The sequence below is a fragment of the Pan paniscus genome, chromosome 5, assembly GCF_029289425.2.
Source record: "Pan paniscus chromosome 5, NHGRI_mPanPan1-v2.0_pri, whole genome shotgun sequence".
NCBI lineage: Eukaryota > Metazoa > Chordata > Mammalia > Primates > Hominidae > Pan > Pan paniscus.
The window spans coordinates 190,413,797-190,426,527 of record NC_073254.2 but is presented as its reverse complement, the minus strand read 5'-3'; the positions used below and the strand labels follow the sequence as shown (position 1 = coordinate 190,426,527).

The window sequence follows — 12,731 nt, the reverse complement described above, 5'->3', positions numbered from 1 at the left end:
GTCGGCCTCTCCCGCCATCTCTCTCTGGTCCCAGCATCTCAGGGCGGCCTCTCCCGCCATCTCTCTGGTCCCAGCATCTCAGGTCAGCATCTCCCGCCATCTCTCTCTGGTCCCAGCATCTCAGGTCGGCCTCTCCCGCCATCTCTCTGGTCCCAGCATCTCAGGTCGGCCTCTCCCACCATCTCTCTCTGGTCCCAGCATCTCAGGTCGGCCTCTCCCGCCATCTCTCTCTGGTCCCAGCATCTCAGGTCGGCCTCTCCCGCCATCTCTCTCTGGTCCCAGCATCTCAGGTCGGCCTCTCCCACCATCTCTCTGGTCCCAGCATCTCAGGTCAGCCTCTCCCGCCATCTCTCTGGTCCCAGCATCTCAGGTCGCCCTCTCCCACTCTCTCTCTCTGGTCCGAGCATCTGAGGTCGGCCTCTCCCACCATCTCTCTCTGGTCCCAGCATCTCAGGTCGGCCTCTCCCGCCATCTCTCTGGTCCCAGCATCTCAGGTCGGCCTCTCCCGCCATCTCTCTGGTCCCAGCATCTCAGGTCGGCCTCTCCCGCCATCTCTCTGGTCCCAGCATCTCAGGTCGGCCTCTCCCGCCATCTCTCTGGTCCCAGCATCTCAGGTCGGCCTCTCCCGCCATCTCTCTCTGGTCCCAGCATCTCAGGTCGGCCTCTCCCGCCATCTCTCTGGTCCCAGCATCTCAGGTCAGCCTCTCCCGCCATCTCTCTCTGGTCCCAGCATCTCAGGTCGCCCTCTCCCACTATCTCTCTCTGGTCCGAGCATCTCAGGTCGGCCTCTCCCACCATCTCTCTCTGGTCCCAGCATCTCAGATCAGCCTCTCCCGCCATCTCTCTCTGGTCCCAGCATCTCAGGTCGCCCTCTCCCACCATCTCTCTGGTCCCAGCATCTCAGGTCAGCCTCTCCCACCATCTCTCTCTGGTCCCAGCATCTCAGGTCAGCCTCTCCCGCCATCTCTCTCTGGTCCCAGCATCTCAGGTCGCCCTCTCCCACTCTCTCTCTCTGGTCCGAGCATCTCAGGTCGGCCTCTCCCACCATCTCTCTCTGGTCCCAGCATCTCAGGTCAGCCTCTCCCGCCATCTCTCTCTGGTCCCAGCATCTCAGGTCGCCCTCTCCCACTCTCTCTCTGGTCCGAGCATCTCAGGTCGGCCTCTCCCACCATCTCTCTCTGGTCCCAGCATCTCAGGTCAGCCTCTCCCGCCATCTCTCTCTGGTCCCAGCATCTCAGGTCGCCCTCTCCCACTCTCTCTCTCTGGTCCGAGCATCTCAGGTCGGCCTCTCCCACCATCTCTCTCTGGTCCCAGCATCTCAGGTCGGCCTCTCCCGCCATCTCTCTGGTCCCAGCATCTCAGGTCGGCCTCTCCCGCCATCTCTCTGGTCCCAGCATCTCAGGTCGGCCTCTCCCGCCATCTCTCTGGTCCCAGCATCTCAGGTCGGCCTCTCCCGCCATCTCTCTCTGGTCCCAGCATCTCAGGTCGGCCTCTCCCGCCATCTCTCTGTGACCCAGCAGTGTGGGTCGGCCTCTCCCACCAACTATCTCTGGTCCCCATGCCCCCCACAACCTGAGGGTCTTGGGGTTATATTGGGCCCAGCAGACCGTGCAGGATGCTCTCCCCACATTGCAGGGCCCAAAGCTGTGTGGGGCTTTTCCTAATCATTCTTCTGGATGATCTGTATGAAATTCTCCCACTCCGTGGCACACAGAGACACATTTGAGGGCCAGCATGAGACCAGCTCAGAGGGTCACCCTTATGTGAAGGCCTCGGGCCACAAGGCTGTGGCTCACCTGTGGAGGTCCTCACCGCTTGCTGGCAGAGCCGGAACCAGAGAGGTCTCTGGAGGGGCTGCAGATGTGGGGTGGGCACAGCCTCAGCCTCAGTGTTTGCTATGGTGTTGCTGCAGGCAGGAAGTGCCTCCGAGGGAATCTGGCATGGGGAGGTCATTGCCTGACGGGAGCCCTCGGGACCAGGTGTGCCCGGCTCTGGGGGCCCTGGGGTGGAGCTCGGGCTCTGACCAGCTGACCTGTGGCTGCCGGCCTGGGAACCAGAGTTGTGCATGGCTGCCTGAGACGGCAATGGCCTCGACTTGGAGTGTCTGGCCAGTGGCACGTCAGAGCCCGTGGGATTTAAAATGTCCTGGGCTCAGTCTCCCTGGTGGGAGCCCAGCCTTGGGGGGTCTGCAGGGCCCAGGTGATGCTGGGAGCCCGGACCCTTCGCTTCCTGTCTTCCCAGCAGCACCCCCAGTGCATTCCAGGTCGTGTGGGCACTGAGATGGGTGTGAGTGCGTCTCCTGCTGCCTCTGTGGCCCATGTGTGGCGCTGGAGTTCTGGAAGTCCTTAGAGTCCCAGGGGGCCCCTTCCCTGCCTCAGGCCCAAGTTCTGCACCATTCAGGCCTATGGTGTCTGCACAGGAGAGGGTGGGCGCCCACGCAGACAGGAGGCCCTGTGGGGGCTATGGGAACGGGCAGCTTCTCCCGGAGGACGTGTGGTCATAAAGCCCATCGTGGCTCCCGGGGATGAAGGGGCAGGTGACTCACAAGGGCCCCTTGGGGAACCCTGTGTCTACTCTAGGCCTGCTGCGATGGAGGTGGCATCTGTGCGCCCCACCCCACAGCGGTGTCTGGCTTTCCTTTGGCTGACCATCCCCGAGCCCTGCCCCCTTCTGTGGAAGTCAATTCGGCTGAAGGTGTGGGGAGGTCCGGGTGCACCTGCCCCACAGGGCGCAGCCTCCCTGGTTCAGAACAACTGCCTCCCACCCGAGTGGATGCCAGGCTTTCTATAGGAACATCCGTGGAAAGATTTTCCTTCTGAAATCTTACCCAGGTTCTTAACAGTTGGGACCAATTTAGCCCCAGCTTTATCACGGCCTATAAATTGGCTTCTCATTCTTTGGGTTTAAGATTCCATCCCAAGCATATAATTACTTCCCCAAACACGCTTTTATGCTCCTAAGTGACCAGACATCATGTCCCTAATCCTTTATCTTGATTAGAAATGGATCCCATATTTTAGCGGGTTGTCAGCCAGCCCCTCGCCCTCTGGACCCGCTGTCTGAAGTTGGCAGTGTGGTTGTAAGCCCGTTCAGTCCCGAAATAGCTGACTGCCGCTCACTGCATTTTCCATCTCAGCAGGACCGTGTGCAGCTGCAAAGCTGAGCTGTCGTCTTGCCTGTGGCTTCCGAAATGCAGCCCTGGGCCCTGTGATCGCTGCATTTTCTCTGCGCGGCTTTGAGGGACGGAGTGTGCTGACCAACAGAAGAAAGGCAAACAGCAGAAACTGACACTGTGGTGGCCACTGGACGTGGCCTCGGTCGGCTGCGGAGAGAGAATTTATTTCCACAGCGACCCTCAGGAGGCGCAGGCCTCGGCCAGACCCATTTTTAGAAAGGAACATGAGATCAGAAAGGCTTGTGTGTTGTTTTAAAACAAACCCTGCATCCACTGCTCACCTAGTCCTCTGTGAGGCAGGTGACACCTCCTCCTGAAGAGAATCGGGGCGTCCTGCAACTACCCCACTCTTCCCACTGCCTGTGCAGTGCAGAGCAGGACACACCTGCAGGGGCCAGGGGACGAGTGCTGGGTTCCGTAGAATGGTCCTGGGTTCTGTAGAGGGGGCCCTGGGTTCTATAGAGGGGGCCCTGGGTTCTATAGAGGGGTCCTGGGTTCTGTAGAGGGGTCCTAGGTTCTGTGGAGGGGTCCTGGGTTCTGTAGACGGGTCCTGGGTTCTGTAGAGGGGTCCTGGGTTCTGTAGAGGGGTCCTGGGTTCTGTGGAAGGGTCCTGGGTTCTGTGGAGGGTCCTGGGTTCTGTAGAGGGGTCCTGGGTTCTGTAGAGGGGCCCTGGGTTCTATGGAGGGGTCCCTGGGTTCTGTGGAGGGGCCCTGGGTTCTGTGGAGGGTTCCTGGGTTCTGTGGAGGGGTCCTGGGTTCTGTGGAGGGGTCCTGGGTTCTGTGGAGGTGTCCTGGGTTCTGTGGAGGGTTCCTGGGTTCTGTGGAGGGGTCCTGGGTTCTGTGGAGGGGTCCTGGGTTCTGTGGAGGGGTCCTGGGTTCTGTGGAGGGTTCCTGGGTTCTGTAGAGGGGTTCTGGGTTCTGTGGAGGGGCCCTGGGTTCTGTGGAGGGGTCCTGGGTTCTGTAGAGGGGTCCTGGGTTCTGTAGAGGGGTCCTGGGTTCTGTGGAGGGGCCCTGGGTTCTGTGGAGGGGTCCTGGGTTCTGTAGAGGGGTCCTGGGTTCTGTGGAGGGGCCCTGGGTTCTGTGGAGGGGTCCTGGGTTCTGTAGAGGGGTCCTGGGTTCTGTAGAGGGGTCCTGGGTTCTGTGGAGGGGTCCTGGGTTCTGTGGAGGGGCCCTGGGTTCTGTGGAGGGGTCCTGGGTTCTATAGAGGGGTCCTGGGTTCTGTGGAGGGGTCCTGGGTTCTGTGGAAGGGTCCTGGGTTCTATGGAGGGGTCCTGGGTTCTGTAGAGGGGTTCTGGGTTCTGTGGAGGGGTTCTGGGTTCTGTGGAAGGGTCCTGGGTTCTATGGAGGTGTCCTGGGTTCTGTAGAGGGGTCCTGGGTTCTGTGGAGGTGTCCTGGGTTCTGTGGAAGGGTCCTGGGTTCTATGGAGGGGTCCTGGGTTCTGTAGAGGGGTCCTGGGTTCTGTAGAGGGGTTCTGGGTTCTGTGGAAGGGTCCTGGGTTCTATGGAGGGGTCCTGGGTTCTGTAGAGGGGTTCTGGGTTCTGTGGGGGGTCCTGGGTTCTATAGAGGGGTCGGGTTCTGTGGAGGGGTCCTGGGTTCTATGGAGGGGTCCTGGGTTCTATGGAGGGGTCCTGGGTTCTGTAGAGGGGTCCTGGGTTCTGTGGAGGGGCCCTGGGTTCTGTGGAGGGGTCCCTGGGTTCTGTGGAGGGGTCCCGGGTTCTGTGGAGGGGCCCTGACTCAGGGCTTGCCCAGGGGCATGGGCTTTTCTGGCCGATACTGCGAGGCCTGGGGCTGACAGCAGAAAAGCACGACCATGGAGGGAGGAGGCCAGGGCTGTGAGGACCCAGGAGGGCGAGGAGCTAGGCAGGCCATGCTGGAAGGCCTGTGTGCACCAGGGTCTTCCCGGCAGGGCTGGAGAAGACCCTCCTGGAAGGAACAGGAGGCGAGTGCAGCACCAGGTGCAATGACCCGTCTTATCCATCACTACCTGGCCTGCAGGCCTGGGCTGGGAGGAGGGAGAGCAGGCAGGCCTGGGCTGGGAGGAGGGAGAGCACACAGGCCTGGGCTGGGAGGAGGGAGAGGGGTGTGCAGCTTTGCCTGCTGGCTTCCATGTCTGCAGTGAGCCCAAGGGCCAGGATGGTGTGGGGGAGACGCCCCCTCCAGCCAGTACCCCTGGGGCCCTGGCCCCCACTGGCTTGTCTAGTGGGAAAGGACCTTCCCATGCACCCTGACTGGGCTTGTCAGGCCCCCTTTGGGCCTCCTGCAGATGGAGATGAGGGTGCAGTCAAAGCGCCCGGTGCCTGTGAGTGAGGACCCTCCCGAGCCCCTCACTCTCCTCCAGGGACACAGGGGCACCTCTGACTGCAGGCGCAGGGAGGAAGGTTGCTGTGGTCCTGGCGGCCCCTGCCGGTTTCCCAGCCTTGCTCTTTCCGCGGTTGCTTGTGGATTGGAGTCAACCTGGGCGCCCACCTACTGGAGTCCACTGGGGTGGGCGTGGGTGGAGGGGGCCTTCTGCAGAGCTAGTGGGGTGTTGTGGGGGCCGGTGTGCAGGTGCTCGGTGCAGGCCACCACGTGACAGGCATGTCCGGCTCATGCAGGTGGGACTGGGGGAGTCACGGTTGTGAGGTAGCGATCGCCTCAAAGGCCTGACTTTCTGGGAATGGTATTTTTTTTTGTCAGATGTGAGCCTCTTACTAACAGCACATGCCTCCTTCTCTCTCCCCCGCAGCCCCCATTGCCATAAACGAGGTGATAGAGGGCAGTCTTCAGCTTGGGGTTCACTGGGAGGCTCCCCCTCTGTGTCGAGATGGCTCGCTCTGAAGTTCTGCAGGAGCAGGCTGGCCGCCAAACTCTCAGCACCTGCCGGCAGGGCTGCTGACTCATGCTGTAATGGGGACATTGATGTGTGAGGAATTTATGCAGCCGGGCGGCAGCCCTTCACTTTTCTAACGGTGAAGCACTTCACAGAGAAAACACAACGGGATCAAATCACAATTAGAGTCAGTCCCAGCTCCTGCAGGGCAGCCGCAGCCTGGCGGGCGGGCGAGCACAGGGCCTCCAGCCAGCCGGCAGGTGGAGGGTGGGAGGGCAGGGCCAGAGCTCACCCCATAACCTGGCGTACTGGGGTGCAGGGAACAGCACGGGCAGCCTTGGGCCGAACAACCACCCCACGTTTGATCTGGCAGAGGAACGTCCCTCTTGGTACGGCTCGTCCTGAGCACCTGCGACTGGTTGCACGGTGTTGCTTCAGCTCAGGGCGCCCTGGAATCAGCTGCACCTTGTCCACCTCACAGCAGTCCCCAGCTCCAGATCCTCCAGGCAGGGACCTGGGACGGTGCGGGGCGGGGCTGAGGCTCTCTGGCAGTCTGAGGCGCTGGCCGGGGCCTCACCCGATGGCCCTCCCGCTCCAGCCTCCAGATCCCTGCCTGGCCTTAGAGAACAAAGGTAATTTGTAAAGAGATCAATAGGAAATGCTGATCAGACAGTCACAATGCACCTTTGCCTGAGGACTTGAATTCCTGCTTCAAGAATCTGTGGCTTCCGCTGCTCAATGCTGGGGACAGACGTCAGGGGACTGTGGACGTCATCGGCCGAGTGACTATTTCCTTATGACCAGCCTCTCTCCGAGCTGATTTTCCTGTTCTGTGCTCTCTCAGCCAAGCTGTTTGAGGTTTGGCTCAGGAAACTAGGCCAACAATGGAATTGAAAGACAATCCCACCAAAGAGAAAACCAGCAGGGTGGGCGACGTCTGGGCTCCAAGAACCGGTGGGGAGCTCCATTTCCCTCAGATGGAGCGTTTCCTAACCCCGGGGCAACTTTCCCGAAACATGGCAGGCTTGCCTGACCCAAATAGCCCCTTATTCTTGGCTGCACTTGTGACCACCGGGCAGAGCTCCTCGGAGGTGTGGACAAAGGAGGCCTTGGCGAGAACAGGGTTCGGTGGCCGGTGGGTGGAGAAGTCGGTGCTGGCTGCGCCGTGGAGCCCGTGGATCAACGTTTGCTGGGGACTTCAGTGCGCAAAGTCGTGGTCGCACTTCCTTCCGGGTCTGCTGAGCTGCCACTCACGGCGGGAGAGTTGGGACGTCCTGGAATTCTGGAAAGGCTCCTGCTCTGAAGGAGTTCAAGGTTTTCCTGTCCGGTCTGACATCCCCAGACGTTTGCCCTGCTAGGGCTGGAGAAAGGTGTCCAGGCATGTGAAGGAACAATTTGAGGGACAATCTGGCTTTTTTTTTTTTTTAACAGTTCTTTTCTAAACACCTCAGAATAAATGAAACAAAGTCCTATTTATCACTAGAGATGAAGACACATCCCTGATTTACGTTGCCACGTGGGGAGAAGTGCTTTGTTTCTACTCCGCAGAAGGAGACAGGGGCAGGCGGGAGGAGCTGTCTCAGGAACACCAGCCTGGGTTTCCCACCCTCCCTGCTGTGGCTCTCAGCTGATCCGAGGCTGGCTCAGGAGAGGAGGGAAGCATGCCTGAGACTGCTCTGTCTTTCTGCTCCAGCAACAGAGAGCCAAAGAAAAGACACGAGGCCCAAAGTATCACCTTCTAAATCACCTCCCTCAGCTACTCCCCCAGGATTTCCAAATACCCAGGTTCCCCTCAGGAGCTGCCTGGAGCTGCCTCTGCCGCCCGCTCCTCTAGGCGTCCATGATGAGCCCAGGGCTTCCCCCTCAGGAACCAAACCGAACTGACTGTCTTGGTTTTCTCCTTGTTCTCCATGAATCCTCTGCACATTTTAACCTTCCAGGCAGCAGCTATGAATCCGTTCCCAGAGCCAGGCTAGACAATACAACACCCATTTCCCAGCTGCTTGCAGCTCTTGCATTAGCTGGGAAGCAGCTTTACCTTAAGGGAATTTATCACCCTTAGAATTTTTTTTTTTTTAAGAAAAATATACATTTTTTCTTTCCTTTTAAAAAAGACTTCAGGCTCTTGCTAACTTCACAACTGGAGCCCTATCAGAAAAAGGCAAGTTGTCAAATGGCAAATACGAAGTCCGTGTTGTTGAATCGTGAGCGCCGGGGGAGAATAGAGGGGGCTGTGGAGCTGGCTCGGGGTCAGAGCCCTGCGGAGACGCCAGGGCTGGGCGGGCCTGAGACCTCCGCCTGCAGTCAGCAAGGCCCCCTTGGCTGATGGACCTGAGAATTTCTGTGTTACTTCTTTTTATTTCTGCATGCTTCACGTCACAGAATTTTCGAAAAGTGGCAATAGAACCAAATGATAAAAGCAATTCTAGGATAGAGCGTCTTGCTTTCATATGAACAGCATTCCATCTAAGATGGTTCAACACTTCCTAATTCCTGTCCACCATCTTCAGGGTTCCTTGGAGTGGTGGCCCCCTGGTGACTTCAGCTGGCACAGTGATTTGATCATGTCCTCACAGCTCCTGTGTTGGAAATTTAATCCCCAAAGCAAGGGTGTTGGGATGTGGAACCTTGAGTAGGTTCTGAGGCAGCAGTGCCCAGCAGTGCCCGCCCCAGGTGCCCCGTCGTGATCCCTGGGTCCCCAGCCCCACCTGCCCATCTCTCTCCAGCTCCGGCTTCACTGTGTACTGGGGATTGTGGAGATGATGTCACGGAACTTTCTGGGATTCTCCCGTGAATTGCCAGAGGCAGCACCTGGATCACTGTGTACACTGCAGGGTTTGCGGCTCCTCCAGCAGCTGCTGCCCAGGCCGCCCTCCACCCACACTCACCCACATGAGGGGCCTGAGGACTCAGGGAGGGATTCCTCCTCCCCAGAAGCCACTGGGAAGTGAGTGAGGCTCTGTCTGCATTGCAGGTAGTGGAGGGGCGGCTGGTAGCAGGCTTGTTGGCAGGAGGTGAGCCTCTGTCTACACTGTAGGCAGTGGAGGGGTGGCAGGCAGCAGGCTTGTTGGGGAGGGTGAAGCTCTGTCTACACTGTAGGCAGTGGAGGGGCAGCAGGCAGCAGGCTGGTGGGGTAGGTAAGTCTCTGTCTACACTGCAGGAGGGGCGGCAGGCAGCAGGCTTGTTGGCTGGGGGTGAGCCTCTGTCTACACTGTAGGCAGTGGAGGGGTGGCAGGCAGCAGGCTTGTGGGGGGTGAGCCTCTGTCTACACTGCAGGCAGTGGAGGGGCAGCAGGCAGCAGGCTGGTGGGGTAGGTAAGTCCCTGTCTACACTGCAGGCAGTGGAGGGGCAGCAGGCAGCAGGCTTGTTGGGGAGGGTGAAGCTCTGTCTGCACTGCAGGCAGTGGAGGGGCAGCAGGTAGCAGGCTTGGCGGTGAATGAGCCTCTGTCTACACTGCAGGCAGTGGAGGGACAGCGGGCAGCAGACTTTTTGGGAGGGGTGAAGCTCTATCTACACAGCAGTCACTGGAGGGGTGGTGGGCAGCTGGCTTGTCAGGTAGGTGAGGCTCTGTCTACACAGAAGGCTTGTGGTTGGGGGTGAGGCTCTGTCTACACTGCAGGCAGTGGAGGGGCGGCAGGCAGCAGGCTTGTTGGGGGGTGAGGCTCTGTGTACACTGCAGGCAGTGAAGGGGCAGCAGGCTTGTGGGGTGGGTGTTGTCCCACGTCCTGCCCTTACCCTCCGAGGCCTTTTTCTTGCGTGAAGCATGAAGGGCGACTTTGCAACTGGAGCCTGGTCCCGCTTCTTCCCGTGAGTGTTTTGTTTTCCCTCCTGCGTGGTTTTTAAATGAAAGATGAGTAGACATGTGCAGGCAGCAGCTTCCTGAGCTCAGTCTGCATTCCTGTTGGTCTTGGTGGGGACAGTGGCTCTTCACCCCTCCCCCACCTAATGCTCAGCTGGTGTGTCCACTGCCTCAAGACCACGTGGGGGACTGCAGGTGACAGAACGGCCCCCTCGCTCTTTCTCGCAAATGCATAGGGACTGTGCACAGGTGCTCTCTGCCTGGAAAGAAGTGGCCGTTGGGCAGCTCAGGAGAGACTCGCACCACGGCGGGGCGGCCTCCTACCTCAACGCACCCGGGGAAGATGTCCCTCTGTTTGTGTAGACAAACACACTCCTACTACATCTCAGCTGCTTAAAAAAATACTTAGGTAGTTCTACTTCTGACTTATTATATGTAGATACTTGGGAAATTAAAAAAAATCTGAGCCTCAAATTGGTTAGGAATTTACAGGAGAGATTTCAGGCAGGTATGCTATGGTTGTCTGTGTGAAGTATAACCAAGCCTGGCATTGCCTGTGAGATCTATCGGTGGAGGCAGATGGGCACCGCGGCGTCAGGAAAGGGAATCCTGGCTGGGTTGCAGCACGGGCTCCAGCTGGCTAGGCCTGGGGTATGTGCTGGTAGAAGGCAGAAGGAGTTGGTGGGAGCCACATAATGGTACAAAATAAACAGGAGAAGCTGTCTCAGTGGGGAAGGAGGTCGAAGTGTGGGCCAGTGGGCTGGCACAGAAGAGAGCGTCACGGGGCGCCCACATCCTGTGCTGGCCCAGACAGGCAGCTAAAGAGGGGTCTGCGGAGGAGAGGAGAACCCGCCCACACCTCAAAGCGGCCACCAGGGCTGAAGGCTCAGGGACAGGATGGGGAGGAGGAGGGATGGGACTTCCAGCAGAGCTGTCCTGCTGGCTGGAGAGACGCCGGCAGAGCCAGCAAGCGCCAACCAAACACTGAAGGGTGGATTTAGGGCCCAACCAGCGGAGAGCAGCAGTCTCTGGGCACCATCGGGGCGAGACCTGGGATCTGGAGGGGTGTAAAAACTAGAGGCATGTCCAGGGCCGAGCTCGGGGGGTAAATGGAAGCGAAAGCTTGGTTCTCTGAATGAGAACTTCGGAAATTTCACACCTGGTCACAACTGGGGCTTGAATCTGCTCAGTAGGAAGCGTCCGCTCCCCACACACAGCAGCAGCCCCGCACGAGCTGTGGGAGAGGCACGCAGAGACCTGTGCCCTGCCCTTCATTTTATACTTAAGTGGAAACACAATACTGATTGGATCCTTCAGTTTTAGTCAAAGCTGGAGCGATGATACGTTGCTGCCAACACTAGAAACATAGCTCCTGTGGGCTGTCAGCTGAATCAGAGTCCAGCGTTGGCTTAGCCCAGCACAGGAATGGCCTTGCCAGGGGCTCCCTGTGCTGGGATCGGCAGTGACCTTGGGTGTGACCTCCTGGTGTGTTTTTCTCTATTTGCAGCCATGCGCACGCTGGCTGGGAGACCACGGCGCTGACCTGATGGCTGGGTCTTTCCTGCTGCCTGAGCTGCTGTGGAGAACATTTCTCAACAGCATCCCCGCTCCTGCCTGGCCATCGAGACACTGCCCTTGTTGGGACCAAGGTCTCCCTATGTCCGTCCTGGCTGCACCTGCGGGGCCCCTGGCTCCACCTGGTCCTGGCTGTTGCCTTGCTCACCCGCTGACGCTCACATGTCCATGCTGGCTGGTGGCTTCTTGATGCTGCAAGCTTAGTGAACACACAGGAATCCTGCTCCTAGGGCCGGCACCCGCTCCGTGGCTTCTTCCTTGGCCTCACTGTAAAGCAAGCTGGCAGCAGAGTCAGGGCTCTGGGACATCTGAGAAATCTTGGGCACCAAGCGGCCCCCCGGCCTCCCCTTCTCTCCTGTTTCCTCCTCTCTCAGGCTGCGCTTGGCATTTGGGAACCACGTGGCACCGTTGGCTCCTCCCTCCTGCTGCGGTCATGCCAGGATGCTGCTGCCTGGCCCTCATCTGTCCGGATCGGTGCCGCCTCCTTTTCTTCCCCGGGAGAGAAACTGGAGTCCCAGTTCTGAGGCCTTGCTGCCCGTCATTCGCCCTCCTGTGCCGACACCTGCCCCTGTTGTCCTGTTGGGACCTTAACATTCTGCAGCCAACCTTTGGACTAAGTGTGTGCAGAGTCTCCATGCCGCGTCTTGCCCCTGAAGACTGGCCCTGCCTCCGCAGGCCTGGCTGCCCTCTGGGTTGGTGTCCAGGGAGTAGGTGTCGAGCTCTCCCTCAGCTGCCACAGCCCAGACCTTCCTGACATTGCTGCTTGGAGCAGAGGCTGGGGCGCGACCCCTCCGTCTTGGCAGAGGGGGTGACTTTCACTTCGTGTTTGTCAGGGAAGAGGTGAAGTGTTGAGAATCTGGTCCTTGGAGTGGGCACGTCTTTGGGGAGCAGCAGGGCCTGCTTCAGAGTTTGTTTCCTAAATAAAACAATGGCTCTCCAGTGACTTCTCCTGTGCCTCGATTGTTTTGGAGGCTGTTGCACTTCTAAAGAGCAGTGTGTCCACCCCACCGTTCCTGTGGGCCCACTGTGGGGACAGCTGGTGAACCTTCCAGGACACACCTATACACCTCATCCCACCTACACACCTCACCCTCCTACACTTCTCACCCTCCTACACACCTCACCGTCCTACACACCAAACCCACCCACACACCTCACCCTCCTACACACCTCACCCACCTACACACCTCACCCACCTACACACCTCACCCTCCTACACACCAAACCCACCCACACACCTCACCCTCCTACACACCTCACCCTCCTACACTTCTCACCCTCCTACACACCTCACCGTCCTACACACCAAACCCACCTACACACCTCACCCTCCTACACACCTCACCCACCTACACACCTCACCCACCTACACAC

At 59.0% G+C, this 12,731-nt stretch overlaps 1 long non-coding RNA gene across 1 annotated transcript; it reads right to left on the bottom strand.

The window, feature by feature from the left end:
- Positions 1–6,869: 6,869 nt before the first annotated feature.
- LOC117980778 (uncharacterized) lies at positions 6,870–12,225 on the bottom strand. Its single transcript, XR_004672299.3, has 3 exons — positions 11,520–12,225; positions 9,719–9,811; positions 6,870–8,562 (listed from the first exon to the last, which is right to left on the bottom strand). It is a non-coding gene; the product is annotated as an uncharacterized LOC117980778 (long non-coding RNA).
- Between the last annotated feature and the right edge of the window lie 506 nt (positions 12,226–12,731).